Raw genomic sequence first — 24,831 nt, 5'->3', positions numbered from 1 at the left:
TTCTTCAGTTGCTGAAACTAGGATTTCTTTTACTTCTTTACTAAACGTAATTGCCTTTGGATTGTCATATTCTTTTAAAACTTCGAAAACTACGTTTATCAGTTTAATGTCTTCTTGCGTAAAGCTTCATGTTTTAAGACACCTGCTGTATAATTTTAAAACAATATCCAGATCATATTAAATGCAATATATAAACTTGATCGCAAGTTGAACTAAAGCTATCTGGAGCTTGCAAGAATAGAAATATTTGCAAAAACGGTAACAGGATTTTGCATCATTTAAGTGAATGCATATAAAGTACCTTAAACAAAATGTAAAGAATTTTATTATTTAACTTCAAACACCAGATTTTAAGGTTTTGAAACTCGAAAATTGTGCAAGTGCTTTTTTGACCTTGGGATGTTGAGTTCTTAAAGCGCGCTGAATTCTGAGAAAAGGTAGACATTTGGTTGAATAAAATCTTCACTATTATTTTCTGTAGTTTCTTTTTTCCTCCCCCTTCCCGCCTTGGTTGTTTCCTTTATCGGAATTTAGTTGTTAATTTTAACTCAAAATCTTCCTTTTTAAGTGTTGTAAAATCAAATGTATTGTTACGAATTTTGTATATATGTAAGTAATTTTAGTGGAATTATATGTGAAACTATAGTATCTTTTGTATAATGTAACTTGAAAAGTCTGAGGTGAGCGAAGCTATGCGGAAAAATAAAGTTACACGGGCAAGTCTGTTTAACATTGAGGCAAATGGCTATCTCTCTGAATTCTAAATTGGCGCGACATCGCTAAGTGGACGATGGTTTGGGCGACAAGTGTTTGTCGCCAAATTTGGAGAGAAATTGTCCAAAGTTGCCAATCTTGACCATCATTTGGCGACATTTCGGTTCAGTCCTTGTATAATTGTACTATAATTGTACTATAATTGAAAAATTTTAGTTGATCCCTACATGTAACTGTAATCATATCCGGCCCTTATATGTAATTTTAACCATATATGCCTTCCACTTCTTTCGAGAAATTTGAGGTACTAGTGATTTCTCGGCGGCCGGGAAAAAAACTATATATAATCCCGGAGAAAGCATCATTTCTCAGTTTGTTTCAGACTGATTTCGGAGTATTGAGAGATCGTGCGAGCTTTGCATTGTGTTTAACGTTGATGGTAGTAACGTTTACGTCTTTAATGTTATTAGTAGTCTGAAATGGTAACTATTGACTGTACTCTGTTATACTCAGAAGAGTTGTGCGAGTACTTTTCTCGAAAGTTCCGGAACTGTAAAGTGTAATTTGGGAAAGAAAAAGAAAAAAAAAAAAAAAGAGAAAATATTTTTTTAAAAAACTTTGTCTGTAAAGTGTAATTTGAGAGAAAAAAAAAAAAGAAAATGAGAAAATAAGTGTTAGAAAGCTATCATCGGTTCTGAGTCTATTCAATCCATTACGAACCCGTACGTACGCAGCAATATTGTGTTTTCGTCAGAAACAATTCAAAGTTCAATTAAGTGCCAATTGCAGCTCTTTTGAAAATTTGACGAATCATTTTCGATATAGTGAAGTTATAGGAAATAACGCAATGCAACGAAAACTGAAAATGCTTTTGATTATTCAGAAGCATTATAATGTTAAAAAGAATTAACTGCTTAAAGTAAACAATAAATAGAAAATATACAAATCTAACTATATTTGGCGATGCAGCGTTTTTTTTTTTTTTTTTTTTTTTTTTTTTTTTTTTGCGATTTTACGAAATTTTAAAAATTCTGCCATATCTTGCTAGTGAGTTCGACACAGGCGGTCAAATACTCCATATTTAAAATTTTGGGTAGATTTCCTGAGAATTAGCAGTTAATTATTTAGGTGAGTAGATTCATATACATATTTATTTGTATAATAAATTCTGTAAATATCTCTATGATTAGAAGATAGCTGAGTAGATATATAAGATAACATTCACAGACAGACGAGACTAAAGACGAAAGGACAATGTATTTCTGTATAGTTAATTCTTATGATACATATTCTTCTCGCACCATCATCATGGCTGCGATAATCACCCTGCACTTTTGTATAGCTTGCACTTCCTGGCATGAACGATAGATCGCAGAGGCAAGCGAGGAGTGTTGGCATCAGCAAGGTCAGGCTTGAAAAAGGGTACGCAACCCATGGGAGATAAGGAAGTAAGATACTTTTCTTACCTCCATGACGCAACCAGCAAAGAAGGTAATAATATACAAGAGATAATGTAAAGGGTGAGATATAGAGTCAAAAGGGTTCTTTCATCTGACTGAATGAGATCTGTTCGCAATGCTGCGCGTTATATAAGATGGTATAAAACGGATTCATTTGGAAAAACGCAGTCCAGAAAAAATTATTACAAACAATTTATATTTTTAAAACAGAAAGGGGAAATACCCAAATTAAAATGAAGTATACAGGCTAATGCTAATTTAAATTATAATTTTGACTTACATATTTTTTTATCTTGTATATTATTACCTTCTTGTATATTATTATATGTTTTATCTTGTATATTATTACCTTCTTCAAGGAGAAAAAGACTTAGCGATAGAAAAGCCTTTTCAGAAAAAAAAAAAAAAAGATAGAGCGTTTGCCAGTGAGGATACATATAATTTTGAAAAAATCATTAAATTTTGATCTATACATTTTTTTAAAGCAATGGTCTCAAACTGGCGACCCGCGAGCTGCATGCAGCACCCAATGATTTCTATACGGCCCGCGAATGCATTTCTCGTAATATAATCAGAATTATTACGACATGAATTAAAAAATCTGATGTGTACACCCCATGACTTCCTTGTACGGAATATTAAATTATACGCATTTTTTCTTCCATTTCATTTAAACTTATTAGATTGAATTAAACCTACTTCGCCGACAGCGCATAAACCACAATACAATAAATGCATTCTTTAAAATTCACTTTGTTTACCACAGCGACACTCTGGCGCTAGGTTTACTTAACAGTATTATATTTCGTTCATATTTTAACTCAGAATGCACAAAATTTATGTCATTTAAAGAATTTTCTATTCGTTGCCACATGTTCTATTCAAATACTATAATAAAGCTAGAACTATGCATAAAATAAATTAAGCAAACAAAACAAAAAAGAAACAGTTTTTCACAGACGATTGAGTATTTCTCATTCAATTAATTCAGTTTTCACTTCGCGACAAGGCAAAAACACATAAAAACTCAAAATATATGTATTAAAAATTACGAAGTAAATCTTAAACGCTTATTTCCTCGAAAAAATTCCAGAAAGGATTAAGCATGATTTAAATAATAAATGAAGGCGTTATCTTTGTTGTTGCGAAGCTAAGTTTCTCTAGATTGGCAACAAATCCGCTACTCAGCTGTTTCAAATGTAAACAAGAGCAATGGCCGCCATCAAATTAGGCTTAGCGGCACTTAAACAATTTTAAAATTGTTGATAATTCTAAAAATATTGCATACAGATTTACTAAAGGCATAAAACCCTTAACCGGAAGATAAAAACAACATAATTCAATCATTTTTAAAGCAAAAAATGTGCAATTTACAAACATATAAGAGTAAAGAAACTGAGATCACTGAGCCGGGTAACAGAGTGGATATATTTATAAATATATTTATATACGTTTGGCGCGGCCGATTGAAACCAAAATACGAGGTGCACATCTACATGTTATAATAGTCTTATATACAAAATTTCAACGTTCTGAAGCTACTCGTTTTTGAGTTATGCGAGATACGTACGTACGCACGCACGTACATACGTTCGTACGTATACGTACGTATGTACGTTCGTACGGACGCCACGAAAAATTCTCTTCAGAATTCATTTTAAAGCAGTTTTTTAGTTTTTTTTGGAGGAAAAGAGTCTTTTATTCTGTCCTTACGTACAGATATCACGCAAAAACATCGTTAAATTGCATTCGAAAGCGGTCAAAATGGATATTTTCGTTGAAATATGCTGCCTGAAACTTTTCGCGATTACAATACTTCCTTTTTACTTCCTACAAGGAAGTAAAAAGTGTAAGGTTTTAGTAGTTTGAAGTTCAATTTTACATTATTTTCATTACCAAAAACGAATATGAGTAACTTTCCGGAAAATCTAAAATTATAATTAATTAATTTGCACATTAATTAATTATAATTAATTGATTAATTAATTTGCACATTAATTAATTATAATTAATTAATAATTAATTTGCACTGCAAAACGAATATGAGTAACTTTCCGGAAAATCAAAAATTATAATTAATTAATTTAAAACTTATTGGAAGATTTGAAGATACAACTTTGATTAACTTTCATTAATACTTATCTAAGAATAAAGGATATCATAGTTAGGATTTTTTGGAATAATGATTTTGTTTGGGAGTACATTCTCATGTGAACAGTTTTTTGTTTCGTATCTGCATATTTATAAGCCCACTAAAAGAATCAGATTGATGATGAGTACCTACGATTTGTGATGAAGACATTTTCTACTATTTTCCTCCAAGATTACAAACTTCGTGAAAATCGAAATGCTGAGGTGTTGTACCTGAAAGGTGTAACAAGAAACAATATTACATACAAATATTAACAACCAACTTAATACTTGCATACAAATATTATTTTTTGTATGCGTCATAGAAAAATGTAAGAAAAGAAAAAAAAAAAAAAAAGTGTCTTAATTGTGATTGTTTGCTCTTCAGTTTTGTACTGCTTGGGAAATTTTCGGGTTCTTGATTTTTCCTTAAAGAGTAAGTTATTTAGTGGTTATTTCACTGCATTAGAAATAAATAGTTAATCTGAAATTGTAATTCAAACGCGCTATTAGCGCATTTGAATTACAATTACATTTTGTGACTGACAAAAATTTCTTTCAGGTACCACCTTCTAGGTTTCAGGTAGAAAATAAGTATAAATTTGAATTTTTTCTTTGCGATATTTTTATATGCACGTTTGAACAAATATGCAAGCAAAATATTTTAAATTTAGATGAAAACTTTTGCTTCGCTAACCCAAAAAAAAATTTTTTTTTACCTTTCCCCGCCTTTTTTTCTTTTATTTTTCTTTTATTTTCCTTTTCTCTCTCTCTCTTTTTTTTTTTTTTTTTTTTTTTTATTTTATTTTGGTTTTTTTTCAGCTACTTTCAGTTCGTGCATTTGTCTCGCGTGCAATATGAGTTTGAGACCACAATTTTAAACAAAATTTTGCATATAACATTTTCAACAATAAATGCAAATTTTAGAGTTCTATTTAAATTTTCAGTGCAATTAGGCTTAGCGGCACGAATATCAAGTCTGCGAGTTCGTTTTCTCTCAAAACATCATAAAAGTTGTCCTAAATATTTTGAGAAATATTGGTAAAAGTTCACAGGACTTGGAAATTTTTGTTTGAATATCGTTATATAACTATTGCAGTTCTTCTCCTAAAAATCTTTTGAAAACCTGTTTTATTCAGTATAAAAGCAAACAACCCTTGTTTTACATATTCATGAAATTGTATTAAAATATTTTTTACTTATTATAAAACAATCTAAACTTTATTAACGTAAAGCAATGTGTAAGTGATTATAACATAGAAATAACAACATACATATTAATAACATAGAAAATTAGCAAAATACAATACAATAACATAATAAACTTTGACAAAAAGTCCATTGCGTAAAAATCACACATTTACGCTGAATGGACAAGTATGGACAAGTCCTCCTACTAGCGAATAAGCGTAACTACTTGCTGATGGCTGTGCGATGCTTAACACAATACCAAATAAAAACCCTGTTCCTTATACAAGGAGCCCACCAGCGGCCGAGCGGTAAAATCGCTGAACACTGGTAGTTCGGTCCGAGGTTCGAATCCCGCGAACGGGCTGGCTGCATGGGCGTTTTCGTGGTTCTCCCCATGTGTAACGTGTATACGAGCCAGTTTCCCTTAGAAAGTCCTCCACGAAAGGCATCCCTCCCCTTAGGCAGATAGCCCTAGTGTGCTTTGCCGTATCCTCAATACACACACCTTATACAAGGTTACTGGCTTTTGTCATTGTGTAAATATAACGAAATTCGAATTAAGGCTAACAATTAAGTTAGGTATACACATATTTAATTTACACGTATTTAATTACGTATATTTAAGTTAGGTCTTACATATTTAGTGAAGAAAATTTTATATTACCTTACAATAATAATACAAAAAAATTGTGTTCTAATATGTGTGAGGGATAGCATTTTTGCTAAAACTACGGCTAGAGGAATGCGACTGATAAAGCACTCAAAAGCCAGTTCATGATTCTTTTTAAAAAATAATTTTTAGCATTATGAGCATACTTAGGAGAACTACGGGTATGTTCTATCACTAATTTCATTTTCCCTTAGAATAGGATGCAAGGAATAATATACATGTGTATAATCACTGGGGAAGAGTACAACAAAGTATACTTTCATCTTCTAACAATCTGGTATTTGATCAGATTCTAAATGTTGGTTTAGAGTTTAATAGCTTACGTTTTCAAACTATGAACAATAGAACGCAGAGGCAAGTGATGCATGTTTTGCAGCAGCAAGGCCAAGTAAAAAAAGGGCCCGCATCTAGTAAAGCGCGAGATGTATAACCAAAAGTTTCTTTAATCTGATTGGATAAGATCTGTTCGCAATGGTAAGCATTACATAAGATGTCATGAATTTGGAAAGACACAGTCCAGAAAAATTATTGTAACCAATTTCTACTTTTAGAACAAAAAAAGGGAAATACCCAAATTAAAACGAAGAATTTTAGAGCTATTGTTAATTAAAGTTAGACTTTTACTTACATACGTTTTATATCTCACATACATATTGAGAAACTATGACGGTACTAAGGTTGGAAGACATTCCTTCTAAGGCCAACAGGACGTGCTGCACTACGAAATGACGTGTTAATGTGGTAGCCATTACTGGCTTCGGATTTGTAAGGGGGAAAAAAGGTTTTGAGTCTTACAGTGAAGAGAATGTTTCAGCCATAATTTTTTTTTCATTATGATTTCTCTACACGATATTTCAATATGTCTATGCATTCTGTGCTGCAAATGTTTAATGTCAGATTATAGAATGACTTGTCCTGAGTCTCACACCACTAAAAGACGGCATCAATAACATCTTTGCACGCACTGAAGTGATATCCTAGCAAAAAACAGATAAAAATTTGTCCTGACCATGTCGGGAAAATAGGGTGGACAGGGAAGTGAGGTGATAAAGCAGCTTGTATAATTGTGGCACTATAAGAAAGTATACTATTTTGATGCAGGATGACCCCTTTCTTGATTTTTCTCACCTCCTTCTTCTCCATACCATCTCTCAGTTTGTATATCAGATTGACATAATATTCCCAGTTGATGGTAGAGAATTTCATCGCAAAATCGGACAAAACTAACCCTTCTTCTTCCCTTTCGTTTTCAAACGTTTCTGGGGACTAATTGAGACTTTTAAGGATGATGTCTTCCTCTACGTTTGCTTGATATCTACAAACCTCCAAACACAGTTTTCACAGTCACTTGACGATCTCCATGACCATATTCATCATAGCATTGAAGTTTTCGTTGTTATCACTGCAAATGTTTCTCCGATGCATTCCCATCCACGATTGAAGGGTGCGACCAACCGTTTAATAGTGGCAAATGATGAGACTTCATTTCTTGACGTAGCCCATCAGCGGTCGAACAGTTAAGTAGCTGAACACTGTATTTCAGTATGAGCTGTCTTCCAGGCAGATGCGCTGCCTGCATGAGCAATTTCATGGTTCTCCCCACGTGAAACGTGGATATAAGGCAGTTTCCCTTAGAATGTCCTCCAAAGCATCCTTCCGTTTAGGCAGATATCTTTCGTGTGCTTTGTCATAAAAAATAAACCCAACCAAACCAATAATTTCCTGACATCTGCAATACGTCTTTTTTATTTGAATTTCTGTTGCAGTGAGGCCCTCCGACAGTTTTTATAGAGTGTATTTATCAAATATGTTCTCTTTTAGCCTCTCTGTCACGCTAATGTCCAGGAGTTTTGCAAATGTATCGCCGATATTGTAGCTGGGATCAACAGGTCCAGCGCTAGCCGTTCGGTGCAAGTTTTATGATTCTTAAATTCTGTCACTCGATACGGCAGCATTGTTGCACTGGTTTTATCGATTATGGCTCTATCGATACTAATAAACAATCACGTGCATGGGATAAAAAGTTTTATTGCATAGATGCCTTCTTATCAATAAGGATTTCCTGAGTGGACATTTGTAAGATGTGCAAAATATCTCGTTAATTTTGCTTTCCATTTAATTTTTGTATTAATTGTATAGTACGGCTGTAGAGAGAAACTCTTTATATGTAGATGTTTAATATGTCAACAAGTGTGGACACATTGAGGTTTCTTGAAATAAGTATAGAAAAAAAACTCTATGAGTTTCTCTCTGATTTAATACAATAAGATTAGGTATCAATTGTATAGTTTTATTTGTCATATATATATTTTTTAATGTTTTATATAATTATGACTATTTTTGCGTATTTCTCTTTACTTGTGATTTCTTTTAGATACCTTTTTTGATTCAGCATCATTTCCAAAATGAATCTGATAATGTCGGCAGAAGAAGCCATGTATTGCGATTGATCTCAAACTCCACTGAAATTAATTTTTATTTTTAATGGAAAATTATTAGTCTTGCCGCAATTATAATTTTATTTATTAAGGGAAAATTATTTTACTTTCAAAAGAACGCAGCCGAATTAATATCAAATTAAGTTTGAATTTTAACAATGATCAAAGAACGAGCGTGTTCCTGTGCATATATCTTGTACAATTCATTCTGTGTTGAGATTTATATAAGATATATCTCTTGAGTAACAGAAATGATAGATATTTGCAGAAATTAAAAATCTTTCTTAAATTTAAGTTTTAATTTTATTAGTTCTCAGCTGGGGCGGGGGATATAAAAAATCTGTATAGACGTAAGTAATAAATGGTATTAGAAACATTTTCTTTAATTAAAATAATTCTGCAAGTGATCATAAATATTAACTAGATATTGTTATAAATGAAGCTTGTTTCAGATTACATCAATTGGTTATACTATTAAAACGTAAAATAAATAAAATTATTATGAACAATGTTGATTGCTTTTAAGACCCTCAGTTTATAAATCAATGTAGGTATGATTTGAAAGGAAACTTCAAGATTGAATAGCGCGTACTTTAGCAACTCTTTAAAACTCATGAGGACAATACTACATGGCATAATAGTGTAATATAATGAAGCCAAAATATGTGAAACACTTCACTAAAGACATTTTTAAGGTCAAAAATATGCGCTAAGTAGGCTTTATTCTGCATCTAGAATCATAAATATAATTTATAGCATTCATTCTGTTAAATTATGTTCTCTGATAGGTCATTTATAGTGAAAACAAATACGCTGATTGCCTTATAACGGAAAATTTTCGAATGCATACGAAAAAGAAGTATCACTTCTCCACTTCAGCAATGTAAGCAGTGTTTAGGTTCAGATTCGTGAATACGTCAGCTGTAAAAGAAATGCAATAACAATGCAATCTTGGAATAATTATATCTATGCGTTAACAGAATACGCAGTGCTTTTGTTCTCATCAAGAGTATGATTTATTTATTTCATTGATACTGACGTTAGAAATATGTAAAATAAAAAATCTTTCCAATTTCAGGGCCGTTGCGTTAAATCACAGCATTCTACCAAGACCGCTCGATCTAATGAGAGTAACTATTCTAACATAAAGGTAATTAATCTAATTTCCACTCTCTCTGGAGAATAGCCTGTTCTCCGAACACTGCATTCGAAGCAACATAAGCTCATTATTTCATCTTCCAGATTAAAATTATAATTGTTTAACTGTCTGATTAAAAGCTGTAAATAAAATTCTTAATAATTCGTATCTTTATTCAACTTAAATAATATAGCTAATTGATAAAAAATTATAATATAATACTATTGTGATCAAAATGTATCGGGAATGATTTTCCAAAACGCAAGTTTTCAAGTTAATACTCAGCTTTTATTACATTCCTTTCAAACTACTCCCCTCGGACTGTAATTTCATATATCAACATTGGTTTCTAGTTTCGTAAAACCATGTTTTAAAATTCTTTTTATAAAATCGTATCAGAATTCATAGCGTTTTTTTTTTTTTTTTTTTTTTTTTTTTTTTTTTTTTTTTTGTGTGTGTGTGTGTGTGCATTAATAGGCTTCCAACGGTGATCACAAAGCTGCAGTTTTAACCATAGAATTTAGAAAACTTCACACCGCTAGGATAGTAGTTAACTTTGCTGGCACCGCAACGTTGGCCTTAAATTTGGGGGTAAAGACTTGGATGCTTATGAACGTGTAGTGTCTTGGACGCCATGGAGGAACTTAAAATGCACGGCCTAAAGTCCTCTTGAATGCTTTTGTGGTAGGAAAGAAAGTGGAAGACGGATAAAATTCCTCCAGGAGGATATGTCAAAACTGGGGCGGAATATGTAAAGTTTTACTGTCATCTATTAGGTGCCTTAAGAAGCTTATAAGGTGCACTTATAAGGTACTAGTAACAAGCGCAATCCTGCGCTCATTCCCCATGTAAACCTAGTGGACTTTTTCTTATGCTACGGTTAGATAAGTGAGACAAGTCGCAACAAAAATCCACACAATGGAAAAATTCACAAATTTCTGTGTTAAATAAATATAGATTTTTCCAGCTTGTATTTACCTAATTTAGACGAAAGAAAATTCATAAAGAAGTTCACTGTGAGCTAATGTAGGATCGTGGAGCAAATCATCTGTAAATGTAACATTAATTTATAATTAACGGATCCGTTAATTGCTTCAGGCAAACACAACAAAATACTTGAATAATATTTTTAACAGTTTAGCCAGTTCGTAAAAATTAAAGCACAGCACCATAACCTTCGAAGATACTGTAAATATAATTTTTACTTTTGATCAATTGAGTCTTTTTCGTTCTAGTTTCCCTTTTTGAGCTACATTTCGTGATAATTGAGATGTGTCTTTGCATAATTTGATGTTCCATCACCATTCATAATGCATTTTAAGAAGAATTCTGCTTCATTAGCCTTCTCTTAAGCCACTTGAGCTCACCAGTGGCCGAGCGGTAACGTTAATAAATAGTAGTACTAGTTCGACCTTGGTTAGTTCCAGGCGAATGGGCTGGTTGCAAGAGCGTTTTCGTGGTTTTTCCTTATGTGTAACGTAGACACGAGCTAGTTTCCCGTAAAAAAGTCCTCAACGAAGCCATTCCTCCTCTTAGGCAGATAGCCCTTGCATGCTTTGCCATAATCGAATAAACTAAACTGAACCTAGGAATTTTAACACGTTGCTGTTTTTGGAAAAAGTTCAACATTTTTTGGAACACTCTCGAGAAGCGATTACCTACTTGCAAAAACCATTGTCGAAAATTGCTTAACGGAATCTAAATAACATAGGAATTTGTTCAATAATATAGCTGTTTTTTAAACTATCATGCTGCTCATTAACTGAAGCAGATGGTCTACTAGAGCGTGATACATCTTAGATTCATTTTCTGACTGACTAAAGCAACATATACCGCTCATAAATTCTTATTTCTGATACAGTGTTGACTTCAAAAACTTTTAACAGGATTTCTAACGTTTCTATAACAGAAATTCCATCATTAAAAAAATTTAATCCATGTTTTTTGTTTCAATTAAGCGCCATTTTAGAAAAACGTCAAAGCGAAAGCAATTTATTCTTTCGATGCTAGTATATTTACAAACAGTACAAGGAAATTAAATATAATTGAATGAACATCAAGCCATCAGTTACCAAAAAATGTATCCGTTTAATTTCCTTTATCTTAAACTCTTTTAATATTTCTGTGAATTCTTCCCTCATACTGTCATTCAGATGGGTTTGTGGATTTTTAGTTTTCAAAACACGTTTATACGTGCGTGCTGGCGTTTCATGATTGGTTTCTGTGATAACTTTAAAAATAAAGAGGAATTTTTCACGGACTTTCGAAACGACAATCGCACAGTCACGGGAAGTTTTTTAAACGCTTTTACATCATGTGTTATCATCATATAAAACTCTTTCGGTAAAGGAAAAGCAATTCTTTTTACTCAAAACGCGAGAACTAGAAACCAAACTCCGTTTCAATGTCCTATTTAAACACGCTGTCACTGTGTTGAATATATAATTATTTTTCGGTTCTTGCCACTGATTTGGTATTGGAAAGATGTTATTTATTCCAAATTTCTTTATTCGAATAGATCAATGAATAACTATTGAGTAGTACAACAGCCAAGTATTTTGTTAGTCACAGATCCGTTTATATGGGGTAGTGGTTAGTGGAAACTCACTATTAACCCGATGCCAAAGATGTAGTTTCGACTCTCGTCTAAAGATTTTGTCTGTATGTATATTGCCTTTCCTCCTACTTAAAAATGCAACACCGATTGCTTCCAGTGGAAGCATCTTGTACGATATTTTTGGTGATCAGAGGGTTAAATAATCGTTGAATTTAACTATAGTTCCAGGCAAATGCTTAATAAGCAAGTTTCTGGCCATTGGAACTTTTCCGCCGTTAGAATCTGAGGATCTATGTTTTTCTTGCCTTTCCATCAACCACTCGAGAAATGTTTTGAATCAGTGGATTTTAAACGTCTCTGCTTTTATAGATATTACAGTCACAAAGATCTGTACCTCAACCAAGATTCGAACCCCCAATCTTTTGCGAACAGGAGTATTTTGCTAACCTACGTAGTAACATTTCAAAGGAAATATAATAGAATGCACTATTATTCCACATTATGTTTGCGGCTTTTAAAGCTTTTTTTTTTTTTTTTTTTTTTTTTTTTCATAATATTGAAAGATATAGTTAATATAATTACTAAAAAAGGACAGGTTATTATAGTTTATTTAACTTCAATACATAACTGGGATATTACTATTATAATTTTTTCTTAGTGATTCTGATCATCTAGAATATAATTTTGTCGAAACTGTTTCATTATTTCTCTTTCCATCCAGGATATGTTTTTGAACATTTTGAGGAAGAAGATGTGTTTTCAAAATATCTTTTCTCATGCCGTAAGTTACATTTGTTTGTAATTAAATTCTGTAATAGTTCTTTACTTTCTGTTGTTTCTGTAGTTGTTCTCATCCTTAGACCATTAACTTTTATGGTAATGAATTTAAATCTAAATTTCGCAGACTGGAAATACTGAATCGTTTCAAAGTAAACGGCCGATATTACGAACAATTGAAAACGAACTGAATAAGAATACTTGTAAGTTCTTTTTTTCAATGGCGAGCTTTAGCTGTGTATAGGCATTGGACACGTACAATTAAAGTAATCTCCAACAGTATCACTACATTGTTGTCAGTATATTGACAACATCATTTAGAATATATTTCAAAAAATCAGTGAAAGGGATGAAATTCACCATAGCCCAATAATTTGGAGAATCGTTGGAGAAGCATTTTATGACAACAAAAAAGGCTCATGTGCACTAAAACTGATCTTCTAGGGAACTGTCAGGAGAGTATGGAAAACGAAGCACGATTTCGTGTCACTTTTTATTTGCTGTATAGTTGACACAATCGTATGTGGTCCAGCATTAGCTTGAAACAAAGGGACTCCATACTTATTCCCAAGTACTGGTTGCATGAGGTACAATTTACATACATTTGCCACACAACCATGCAATATCAAGCTGAATTTATCCTTTCACTTCGTGGAAGGATTGAATTATGAATAGCACCACTGAAACTCTAAACTGTAGATACCTTTTGAGTCTTTCATGGAGCGTCTTTCCCTCTCTGCTACTGCAATGAATGTGTACGATTGTTCTAGAATACTCATTTTTCATTCATAATTACATTTTACATTTAAGTATTCGAGCATTAGTTTGTCATGGATCTGATGATTCGATTAAACCGTTTAATTCATTGAAATAAATAGAAGAGAGACAACTTCTTTTTGTTTCGTAGTTTCGGATATCGCGAGTAAAATTTGGAAACAAAAAAGAAATACATTTCTCGCTAGATTTTCCTTAACAGAATGTTTCACTGGTGATGTTTTACTACAGCAGCTGCGAATTTCTCAATTCGGGCTCAAAAAAATCGTAGTAAATTAATTGACTGGCTTACACGATAGACTTGAACGGTAGTATTCAGTTTTTAACGACAGTTGAACGAAGCAACTACTACAACAGTTGCATCACACACGTGTGACACTGTCTCATATTAAAACAAACTAACAAACTGCATAAACCTCTTTTCTCTCTTTCATAACCAGTGGAAACCTCACGTCATTCAAAGGGAATTTCATTTGTAACAATCTAATAGTTTATTTAAACGATAAAAATCCATCTGTGAGTTTTAATATATGCATCTGAAGATATTCGCGAGCTGAACATGAAAATTAATTTCCATGAATATAGTATGATATTTTTAGCTAAATGGGCGTTAGCCTTGAAGGTCTATAGTCTCAAAACGGCATTTTATTTCGAATCATTTTTCAAATTGTTGCCGCCAAATATTATCGCCCTCTATTATATTTAAAGAAACTAAATAATGAAGAATCTACATGACTGTATGTGCATTGTGAGAAAACAACTGTACCTAGAGTCATCAAATTTTGAATAACATAATCCTCCACCCGAAGCCTGAATTTGGTATTTGTTCGCCGAAAACATCGCAGCAGAAACTTCGCATACAAAACGTCGTGTAGAAAACAACGCAAGGCGAGAACGTTGTACGAAACATCGTGGGACAAAATATCGTGATTGAAAATAAAATGGTTCAAAAACTTCGCAGTTTAAAAACAACAATGTCGTCTAAAATATCTTTGTAAAAAATAAAGTACCTACAAATCATCGCATGACGATAACATAGCACATATGCTTTTTTCAAGTTTTAAAAGTTGTAAGTGCATTTTCGTATAATGATCTGGAAGTACAAAAGGAAAGAAGAATATTTCTACTTCTATATTTCATATTTTTGAGCGAAGTAATAAATTTTTCTTGAAAATGTAAGAAGGAAACTTAAGCATTTAAAAATTGAAAATGAGTAGAAAATTAATGCAACTTATAGCACTTAATAGGATATTTAAATTTACTTAGTTAATTAACAAAGGTTTTTAGTAAATTAATCTTTTTGTAAAGTTTTACTCATAATGTTTCATGAAAAATGCAGTCTAAAAATGTTTAGAAAAAGGAAGACAAAGAATGCATGAGTTTACCTCTGTACAAATTGCTTAGTTAATTATCAACTTATTTTCTTTGACGTTTGCTAATCTGTTATTGTTTTAGTGAAAATTTTATCTTCTTTTGTTTCCTTTCACTCTTGACGTGTCGGTAACATTTTCACCCTCTTTACTTCTTGCGCTCTCAAACCATTATGAGAAAATGCACTTTTAAACCTGAAAAACGCATATGTGCGATGTTATTACCATGCGATGATTTGTAGGTACTTTAGTTTTTACAACGATATTTTTAAACTGGGAAGTTTTTGAACTGCTTTATTTTCGACCAGGATATTTTGTACCACTATGTTTTAGAACTGCGATGTTTTTTTTCTCTTTGCTTTTTCCCTCCCACAATGTTTTGTACCACGACGTTTTCGCCTTGCATTGTTTTCTCCGAGACGTATTCATTCGCGATGTTTTCGGCTATAACCATGGGATGAAGATCAGCCAAAATTGTCACATAATCCGAGACAGTAATGCGAATTTGGGCAGCAATAATATGTCCCGTGGAATACCACTCTATAGCTTCCGAAATGATGGCCGAACCTCCGCTATATTTCACTCTCGGCAGCATACAGTCTCTGTCATACGCTAGAGACGGCGTTCGGCAGACGTAAACTCGCTGAGAAGTCAAGACTCATCCGATCAAATGATAATCATCCATAGCTCCACAGTTTTGGTTTTACGACTTTAGCAGGAGAGAGTACTCTCTCCTCTTACAGACATTTTGATCACTGGCGACTGGCCTTTGAATTGCAGATCGCCCAAAAATACCCTGATTATGGAGATCCCTTGTATTGTTTTGTTGCTGATAGGGTTTGCTAGTGTGACCTTCAGTTTAGTAGTCACTTTTGCGGCTGTTGTACTCTTATTTTTCATCACAAATCCTCTTCAATGATCATCTGTCATGATCACTCAACGCATTTTTTCATCCGTGCTGTGATGTGTGTTTTCGTGCATGAGTTAAAAATCTTAAGTACTGTGCGTCCAAACACTTCAGTTACCTTTGTAATGGAAGCACCAACTATACGGGCCCCTCCAGTTTGCTATGCTCCAATTCATTTAGTTCCGGCATGATGCGCTCACAACTGCACAGAACTCTATGTCGATAACCAATGACACTTGCAACGTTTTGAGGATGTTGTATAGATAACGTTAGTGAGAAAACACATCAGCGCCCTCAACAGCTTTTCCTAGAATAAAAGTTTCAGTTTAAAAGCATAAAATTGAAAAATCGCGACAAATCGGATAAACGTAGTTTGAAATTCCTGTAATTTGAATACATCACGAATAAAAGCAAACTGCATCGAGTAGCATTATGCAAAAGACCAGCGCATCGCTGTTCATTAAACAACTTCGAGATAGTCAAAGTATACAAATGAATTCGAGGCGACATTTTCCAGCAGAACTGCGTTGTAGAGCCATTACGCCGATTAGAAGCAGATCAACAACAGCCTGCCGTTGCAAAATTGCTAAACGTTAACTGTTCCATGGTAATCCAGTTGTGGAACTAATGTCTAACCACTGGTTCAGCTTCTCGAAGACCTATCAAAAGGTGGGCCAACAGTTACGACTTCTGCTGATAACCGTACTTGTGATTTAGTGCACTTCTCAACAGGATTTCAACACCCTCTCAGCTTAAATTCACTCGAGCATATTTCTGCTACAGGAAGGATAGTATCAACCACGACAGTATGCAGAAGGCTACATGAAAGATGTCTGCTTGCAAGGCGACCGGTACTGTGCTTCCCGCTTAACTCCTGCCACCGAAGGAAGCGGTTGAATTGGGCATTTAGTCATGTAACCTGGACTGAAAATGAATGGAATTCTGATCTATTCACTGATGGGCCCTGTTTTACTTTGCACAGTGATTCGCAACATGTCTACATATGAAGAGAAGCAAAAACTTGATATCTTTTGTCTAACATACGGGAAAAAAGTATCTATTCAGTAGGTATTCATGTATGGAGAGGAATATATTTAGGTAGACCATCAGACCTGTGTGTGTTGTTGTATTACACTCTAAATGCTCAGAAGCAGAGACGATTGGCGATACTTTCATTTTGCAAGCAGATTATAGCTGCTTGCATTGTGTCTCTCTCATAATTCTCTTCCTATACTCCAATTTGCTAAAGAAGAAAACTACAGTCAAAATCCAAAGACCAGTACGCTTTTCCGATCTTAATCTCATTCAGCCTGTGTGGGACGCTCTCGGGAGGTGTTTGTCTTCCCAGCCCTTTCCCAAATCCTAGACTCGTCTAGAACTACTTTATTTGATCAATGAGCATTGCTACCCAGGGTGCCCATTTACAGCATCATAAACAGTATGAGACACCACTGTCAAGTCTGTTTTGCTGCTCGGTGTGATGATCCTCATTACTGAGATTTTTTTTTTTTTTTTTATTTGATGTGTTTGTCCGCATTTAGGAGATTTTATATTCATGTTGCTACCATAAAATGTAAATACTTTGTATAACATTTTCTTGTGTTTTTAAGTTGCGAAAGGTATAATAAATATTGTGATCGAATTTTGTCCGTTTGCTTGGATATTTTCTGAATTATCAATAGTTTCCCGTTTGTTGCTTAACTTTCGGAAATCAATGTAGACCTTTAATGATTATACTCGTGGTTGATAAACTTACTTTGAATCTAACGAAATTTAATGAAAATATCTTTAAAAATGCAAGTTTTACTGCAATGAAAAAATAATAAAGAGAAATATATAAAGAGAAATACCATCATTTTTCGAAACAAGTTTCAGTAAATTAAAGCAAGAATAATTGCTATTTGTAAACTCTGGGAGGGGGAGAAAAAACTGAAAATTTGATTGAATTTCGTCTCAAAAAAAAAAATGATCTTAAGGTCAGCCGTAAAGATTTGGCACAAGTGACTCTATTAACGAGATGTAAAAGTACGCAAGGAAGAACCAAGGATAATGTAATTATAAAATTTTGTAATAACATCATTAACTAAACTATAATAATATGATAACATAATTAAAACAAAACTAAGATCTCTTTTATTATAATTTTAAAGCTTTAGCATAAAATCTAAAGTAATTACTGTAATTCAAATTTTGATAAACTGTGATAATCAAATTTAAAAACAATAATAATAATGGGAACTTAGAAACAATTTATACATTCTGATTTATCTTAAACACGTGCACGTATTACAACTAAACCAAATCTAGTTGAACTTATTTTATTATGGTTTCATTAGTTAGAAAATTTCTTAAAAAATAATGAAACTTAATGCTTTAATGAAACTTAACGCTTAATTAATAAAATGCGTTGATGTTTTAAACTGAAAAAGCACTAAAGGCAGGGCTGAAAACTGACCTGAAACTCTTCGCAATAAATTGAAATTGTATATATAATAAATAAAAGAAAATCTGAAAGGTTTCAGATTTTAAATTACGTCTAAAGGGGCGTTTTTTTAACATTTTGTCTATTACCTTTATTTATTATTAGCGAGATCGTACTTAAACCATAAATTTCGTTTTAATAGCAATGTCGCAAAATAATTTTAAAATGAACCTCTCTTTAGAATTTCCGATACACAGTTCCGCGCTCTGGAAACAAAAAGGTTTTTTCCCCGTATATTGTTGCCATTGCTCGCTTTCAAATAGTTGAATTTGTTAATCAAAAACTCGTTAAAGTTTTACAAAATATAAAATCGATAATAAACCAAATTCCAAATTTCAAATTTAGGCTTCCAGATACCCATATTCGTAGTAGGATTACGTCATTCAAAATTGGATGGCTCTAGGTACCTTTGTTTTATTATAATGCGAGAAACATACATACATCTATGCAGATTCTTCATTATTTAATTTCTTCAACTTTACAGGGCGATAATATTTGGCGGCAACAGTTTGAAAAGTGAAACGGACATTCACAGTGATTCGGCAAAAAATCGCAAAACGTAAACAATAGTCCCTCAGAAAAAAAGCCCCTTTGGAGTAATAAGCTGGGATTTAAGTTTAAAACAAATTAACCTTGTAATCTGACTAACCTTATTGTGGTTTTGCAATATTTTTTGTATAAATAAGTCAGACTACATCCATTACTACCGAAAAAGCATTCCTTTTTGCTCTGAAGTAAATTCTGAGCTATCTAGTATAAGTGAGTATATCTAGTATGCTAGTTCCTTTAAAATGTCTCTCTTTTAAAGAAATTAAAGCGTAATTTAGTTCGATTAATATTGCTTAATTATTCAAAAGTTTGCTGAAGAAACAGAGTGCTGGAATTTTAGCCTTTTGAAATGAAAAGTTTATTTATTAATACTAGTTAATGAAATTGAATGCATGATGTTTCCCAACCACGTTTTTATTGCATAGCTCATTTTAATTAAAAATTAAAATTTTTAGTATAAAATTATAAATTTAAATTTTAAAATTTTTATTAACATACAAATTGCCACTAAATAAACTAGCAGATCTCATATTTTTAACATTTTTTTTCAGCTCGGAATTGGGATCGGACTCGTTGGCATGGATTCGACTCGAGTTCTCAAAATGCCGAGTCTGCCCTGATGGAGAGAGGAGTCAAGATTCACAGAATTTTCAATAACAGAAATTGCTGCGAATACTTATTTGAATTTATGAGTGTTTTCAAATATTTCCGACTTGATTATTCCCGATCCTTATGTTTGCTAACTGAATGGTTGAAATTGTTCACGTTAAGGAAAGTTATTTACGACATTTTCAATAATATTCCAGTTTACTATCTATTAGTAATTTTCTTTCTTACTACGCTGAGTCTGGTTTTTATAAAACTGAAATGTTATTGCGAGAAAATAGTATGAAACTATATTAAAAAGCATTTTCATCCAAAAAAGAAGATCCAGGCCTTATCTTGAAAGTTTTATTTTGAGATAAAAACCGGTTTAAGAACAAGATTAATAATCAGAACTACGATTATCTCAAACAAATTGCAATCTCAGCTATAAAAACAAAATTATTCTTTAAACAAAGGAATAATGAAACTGCAATGAAGTACTTAGATTATGCCAGAACTTTTTTTGGATCGAAATGAAACATTACATTTTTTTTTCGGGGGGGGGGACCCTATTATATGAAATATTTTTATTTCATAGAGGAACAATACATTTTTTTTTCTGAAATAAAGATATTTCATGTTATAGAATGCGAGACACAGTTTTTCACATTACTGTTATTAATTCGTTATTAATACGAAACACAGTTTTTTCACACACACGAAAAAAGAAATCTGATGTGAACATCATATGACTACCTTATATGGCCTTTTTAATCATACACATTTTTTGCTTCATTTCACTTAAATTTACCCTCGAATTTCATTAGAGATATATTTCTATTTCAATTTATTTAACTCTCATTTCGCGGCAAGGCAAAAATACATAAAAACTAAAAACATCGTTATAAGAAATTGTGAGATGCCCAAAGCCTAAAACACCAAATATAGCTCAACGGGCAGAAGGACAATGCTTTCGATGCATCAAAATTTAAAGTTTCAGTGATTTTGGACAGAGCCACATTGACTTAATTCACTATACAGCTAACAGTTTCAAATGTAAACAAATTCCGCCCCGACAAGCTTAGCTCCACTTACAATTTTAAATTGTTGATAAAATTATCAACAATTAGTTAATCTGCATGCGTGAAATATTACATGCAGATTAACTAATGACATAAAAACCTTAACCGGAATAATTACCAGAAGCTTAAACCAGAACATAGGAACAACATAATTCAATCATGTTTGGAGCAAAAAACGCACAATTTAACAATTTACTAACATATAAGAAAAAAAACAGAGCTCATTGAGCCAGGTAAGGAAGTAAGGGAGCGGGTGTATATATATTCCCACTTCCACTTATATATATATATATATAGACACACACATTTGGTACGGTCGATTGCAGTGAAAAAGCGAGGTTCACAACTAGATGTCATAGCAGTCTCATACACAAAATTTTCACCTTTTACTGCTAATCACTTTTGAGTTACACGAGATACATTCGTACGTACAAACATCACAAAAAAAATCCCTTCTTAATCCACTTTGCGATCCATTTTGGAAAACATTATCCTTTATTCTGTCCGTGCGTACAGATTTCACGCACGGAAAAAAAATTGTTCAAATGGATATTTCCTTTGAAATATGGCATCCGAAATTTTTCGAGTTCATAATACTTTCTTTACTTCGCCCAAGGAAGTAAAAGGCAATAAAACCGAAACACATCGTGTCTTTTACAACTCAACTAATGAACAGCTGCAAAAGGAAAATGCAAAACCATTATAATGTATTTCATATAGTAGAGTCGTTCAAAATATTTCCTCAGTTTTTTTAAAAGTAATCTGCGATTATGTTTTCAAACGCTTAATAGCGCAGAGATGTGATGAACTGAATGAAAGAAATTTTCTTTTTAAAAACCATCTTTAAAATGCCTTTTAGAGCTTATTAGACACATAGGTAATGAAATATTTGAAAAACAAATTAGTAAATGCTTTTACAGTAGAAACCATTTTAATATATGGCAGCAATGGGACCTTTCCAATTTCGAATGAGATATTTCTCCGGATAATTGGCCGTATATTTTAATAGAATTTTTTTGTTCATGCTTTGTGATCGCAACTGCAGAAATGACAGCATGCGAAGCCTATTGGCCGTGTTTTTGATATATCGGCCACAATTAAATAAATAATATTGAAAATCGATGATTTAAAATTAAAACACGCAGACATGATGTTATGTTTCAGAAAACAAACTCAAACAACATTTTAAATATGCTATATTTATTATCCTATGAAAGTTACGAATTTCTCAGTGTGAGGCATGCAACTTCGAATGTCTGTCTGTTTACAAGATTTTCGTCATAGTATAAAAATTCGTCAATTATTACAATGAAGCTTTATAGCAGCGTGTAGGGACACAGATAAACATTTCTCGTCATATCTTAAGAAAGTCAGCAATCCTTAACCAGTTTCATTTCACGTAAATTTCTTGCTCTGCATATCGTCTTAATCTTCATTCCACCCCTGCTCCTCATCATCTTTCTCCTTTCCCAATACATAACCAATTATTTCGTCATCGTCGTGAGAGAGTGTGACGGAAACAGAATTGAATGTATTGATCTAAACCTGCACGTTCTCTTTACTAATACTAATTTTCTTCGAATCTGTAACTGACTTCAAGATATCGGCCATCACGGGCTATGAATGTGTTTTAGAACCAACAGAATCTTCGTCACTCGACTCATCTGCTATTAACATGATTAGAGTACGCAATTTACGCCAACAGCGACGTAAAGCACGTAACGTTCTTTCTATCTTCCCAAGAGAGACAAAGTAAATCTAGCGTCTATCAACCTAAATGTTTCTGGAAATTATGAAGATTACTTTTTAAGTTCATGCATCGACATCGTTCATGCATAAAAAGAAATCAGTGGTTCGCCTTCCTATTCTAGATAATTCCTTGGCCTATTGGTTAGATAGGCTTGTTCACGTTGGAGGGTAGAAAATGATTATGCTTTTTCCTCGTTATAAACAAGTAAAGTAAGTAGGGGCGCTGAAGAAACACTGATTAAGGGCCCCATACTGATTCAGTCAGGCCCTGGGTATATCTGTGTTCGCAATTATCTCATTTTAAGAAGTACCCATATCGCAATTAAATTTTTCAAGAATTGAATGTTTCATTTAGGAATTACGCTTAAGTTTCTTAAAAGATATAAATAAATAATATACGTATTTTTGTTTTATGTATATTATAGTACTTATCTGATACAGCATCAAAATCTATTGTTGATAGTAAAGTGAAGCGCATTATATTTTTTTTTTTTTTTTTTTTAGTCCAAAAGGGCTTTGTCCTTGAAGGACTATTTTTTCGTTTTGCGATTTTACGTTGAAAATTTTAAAAGGCTGTATCACTTTTCAAATCGTTGTAACTAAATATTATCGCCCTGTAATCTATCTGAAGAAATTAAGTAATTAAGAATCTGCATAAATGTATGTGGGAGTCATCAACGTCCAATGCTGAATTAGAATACCAGGATTATGACGTCATCAGTATAGCATCACCCAGCGCAGTAAGAATCATCCCAGACAGCGCTGAGACCTGGTCGAGAGTGGATGGCAGACGTGAGCAGACGGCTCACACGTCTTCAAGAGTTTATGAACTTTAATTGCGCTTTCGATGTTATGCCTTTACATCATTATGTTAATCCTGCATACCGTTAACTTCATCTTTATATACTTTTATTTCTTTCTATTAAATAAACCATTTAAATATTACTTCGTGCTCTCATGCTGTGAATCAAGTCAAATTCTACAAAAAAATATGGCGACCAACCGTGCGGCCTCGAATTCCAAAATGTGCGAGTACTAGAACTGTGCTTTGAACTGTGAACTGAGTGAACTGTTGTCACAAGTTATTCGATTTATTGGATTACTCGTATAAAGTGTGGATTACCCAATTGACGACGATCATCTGTCGGGTGAGTACAAAACTTTCTTTCCAATATGAAGTTAGTAGAAATTCCAGAATTGGAAGCAGCTTTAAAGAACAGTAAAAGTTCTGAAATCAAAAGTTTGCATAAGCTTATTTTTAATACTGATGGAGATCGAAATAACCGGAAAAGATTACGTGAATTTTCTGGCTTTATATTTAAACCAGATTCTGAAGAATTTAATAAGAAAATAGATGCAGTGCAGAATAGTTTTACTTTGAATGAGTTAATTAAAATTTGCAATGTACTGTGCATAAATTCAGAAGGTTCAAAAACGGAAGTCGTAACCCGAATTGTCTCTTACCTATGTGATTTATCTGTATTATTTGAAAATATTTTGCATGAAGAAAATAGTGATATTGAAGATGAAACTATTAATAAAATTTCTGAAGTAATGCTTGATGATAATCAAAGAGACAATCCTGGTTTTAATGAGTCTCAAGTAAACAATAGTATGCAGCTTCCAATTCAAGATCATTTTAAACCTCATCTTAGTTTTTCTGATATTGAAAGTATTGTTAATCCTTTTTCTGGTAATGCATATGAAAATGTTGATAAATGGATTGATGAATTTGAAGATGTTATAAATTCTTTGAAATTAAGTGATTTGCATAAATTAGTTTTTGCTAAAAGATCATTAAAAGGTAAAGCGAAACTATTTATTCAGAGTGAACCTAAAGTTAATGACTGGTGTAAGTTAAAAAAGCTTTTGAAATCTGAATATGGTAAAGCTTTTAATTCTGCTGAGTTGCATGAAATGTTATGTAAACGTAAATTAATGCCTAATGAATCTTTAGATGAGTATTTTTTGAAAATGAAAGAAATATGTTCGCGAGGTAACATTGAAGATGCTTCATTAATTAAATATGTTATTGATGGTATTCCCGATTCTGTGGTTAGGAAAACTATACTGTATGGTTGCGAAACAATATCTGAATTTAAACAAAGGCTTAAAATTTATGATAAAATGAGATCGGACAATGATAAGTTTAAAAATCCGAAACCGAAAGTAGACACTCAAGTTAAAGATAGAAGTAAGCTTTCGTCATCAAACCGAAATCAATCTAACGTTAATAAGGTCAAATGTTTTAATTGCCA

The 24,831-nt window shown here is 32.8% G+C and overlaps 1 long non-coding RNA gene across 1 annotated transcript; it reads left to right on the top strand.

Annotated features, from left to right (window-relative positions):
* Positions 1-1,878: 1,878 nt before the first annotated feature.
* Positions 1,879-20,056, top strand: LOC118187561 (uncharacterized). The gene is made up of 3 exons (XR_004757972.2): positions 1,879-2,162; positions 13,020-13,079; positions 19,709-20,056. It is a non-coding gene; the product is annotated as an uncharacterized LOC118187561 (long non-coding RNA).
* The last annotated feature ends 4,775 nt before the right edge of the window (positions 20,057-24,831 follow it).

The sequence above is a fragment of the Stegodyphus dumicola genome, chromosome 2 (genome assembly GCF_044657685.1).
Source record: "Stegodyphus dumicola isolate Sdum_Otavi_A_Nest chromosome 2, ASM4465768v1".
In the NCBI taxonomy this organism is placed as follows: domain Eukaryota; kingdom Metazoa; phylum Arthropoda; class Arachnida; order Araneae; family Eresidae; genus Stegodyphus; species Stegodyphus dumicola.
The sequence above is the reverse complement of the archived record's forward strand: the minus strand, read 5'-3'. Positions and strand labels throughout refer to the sequence as shown.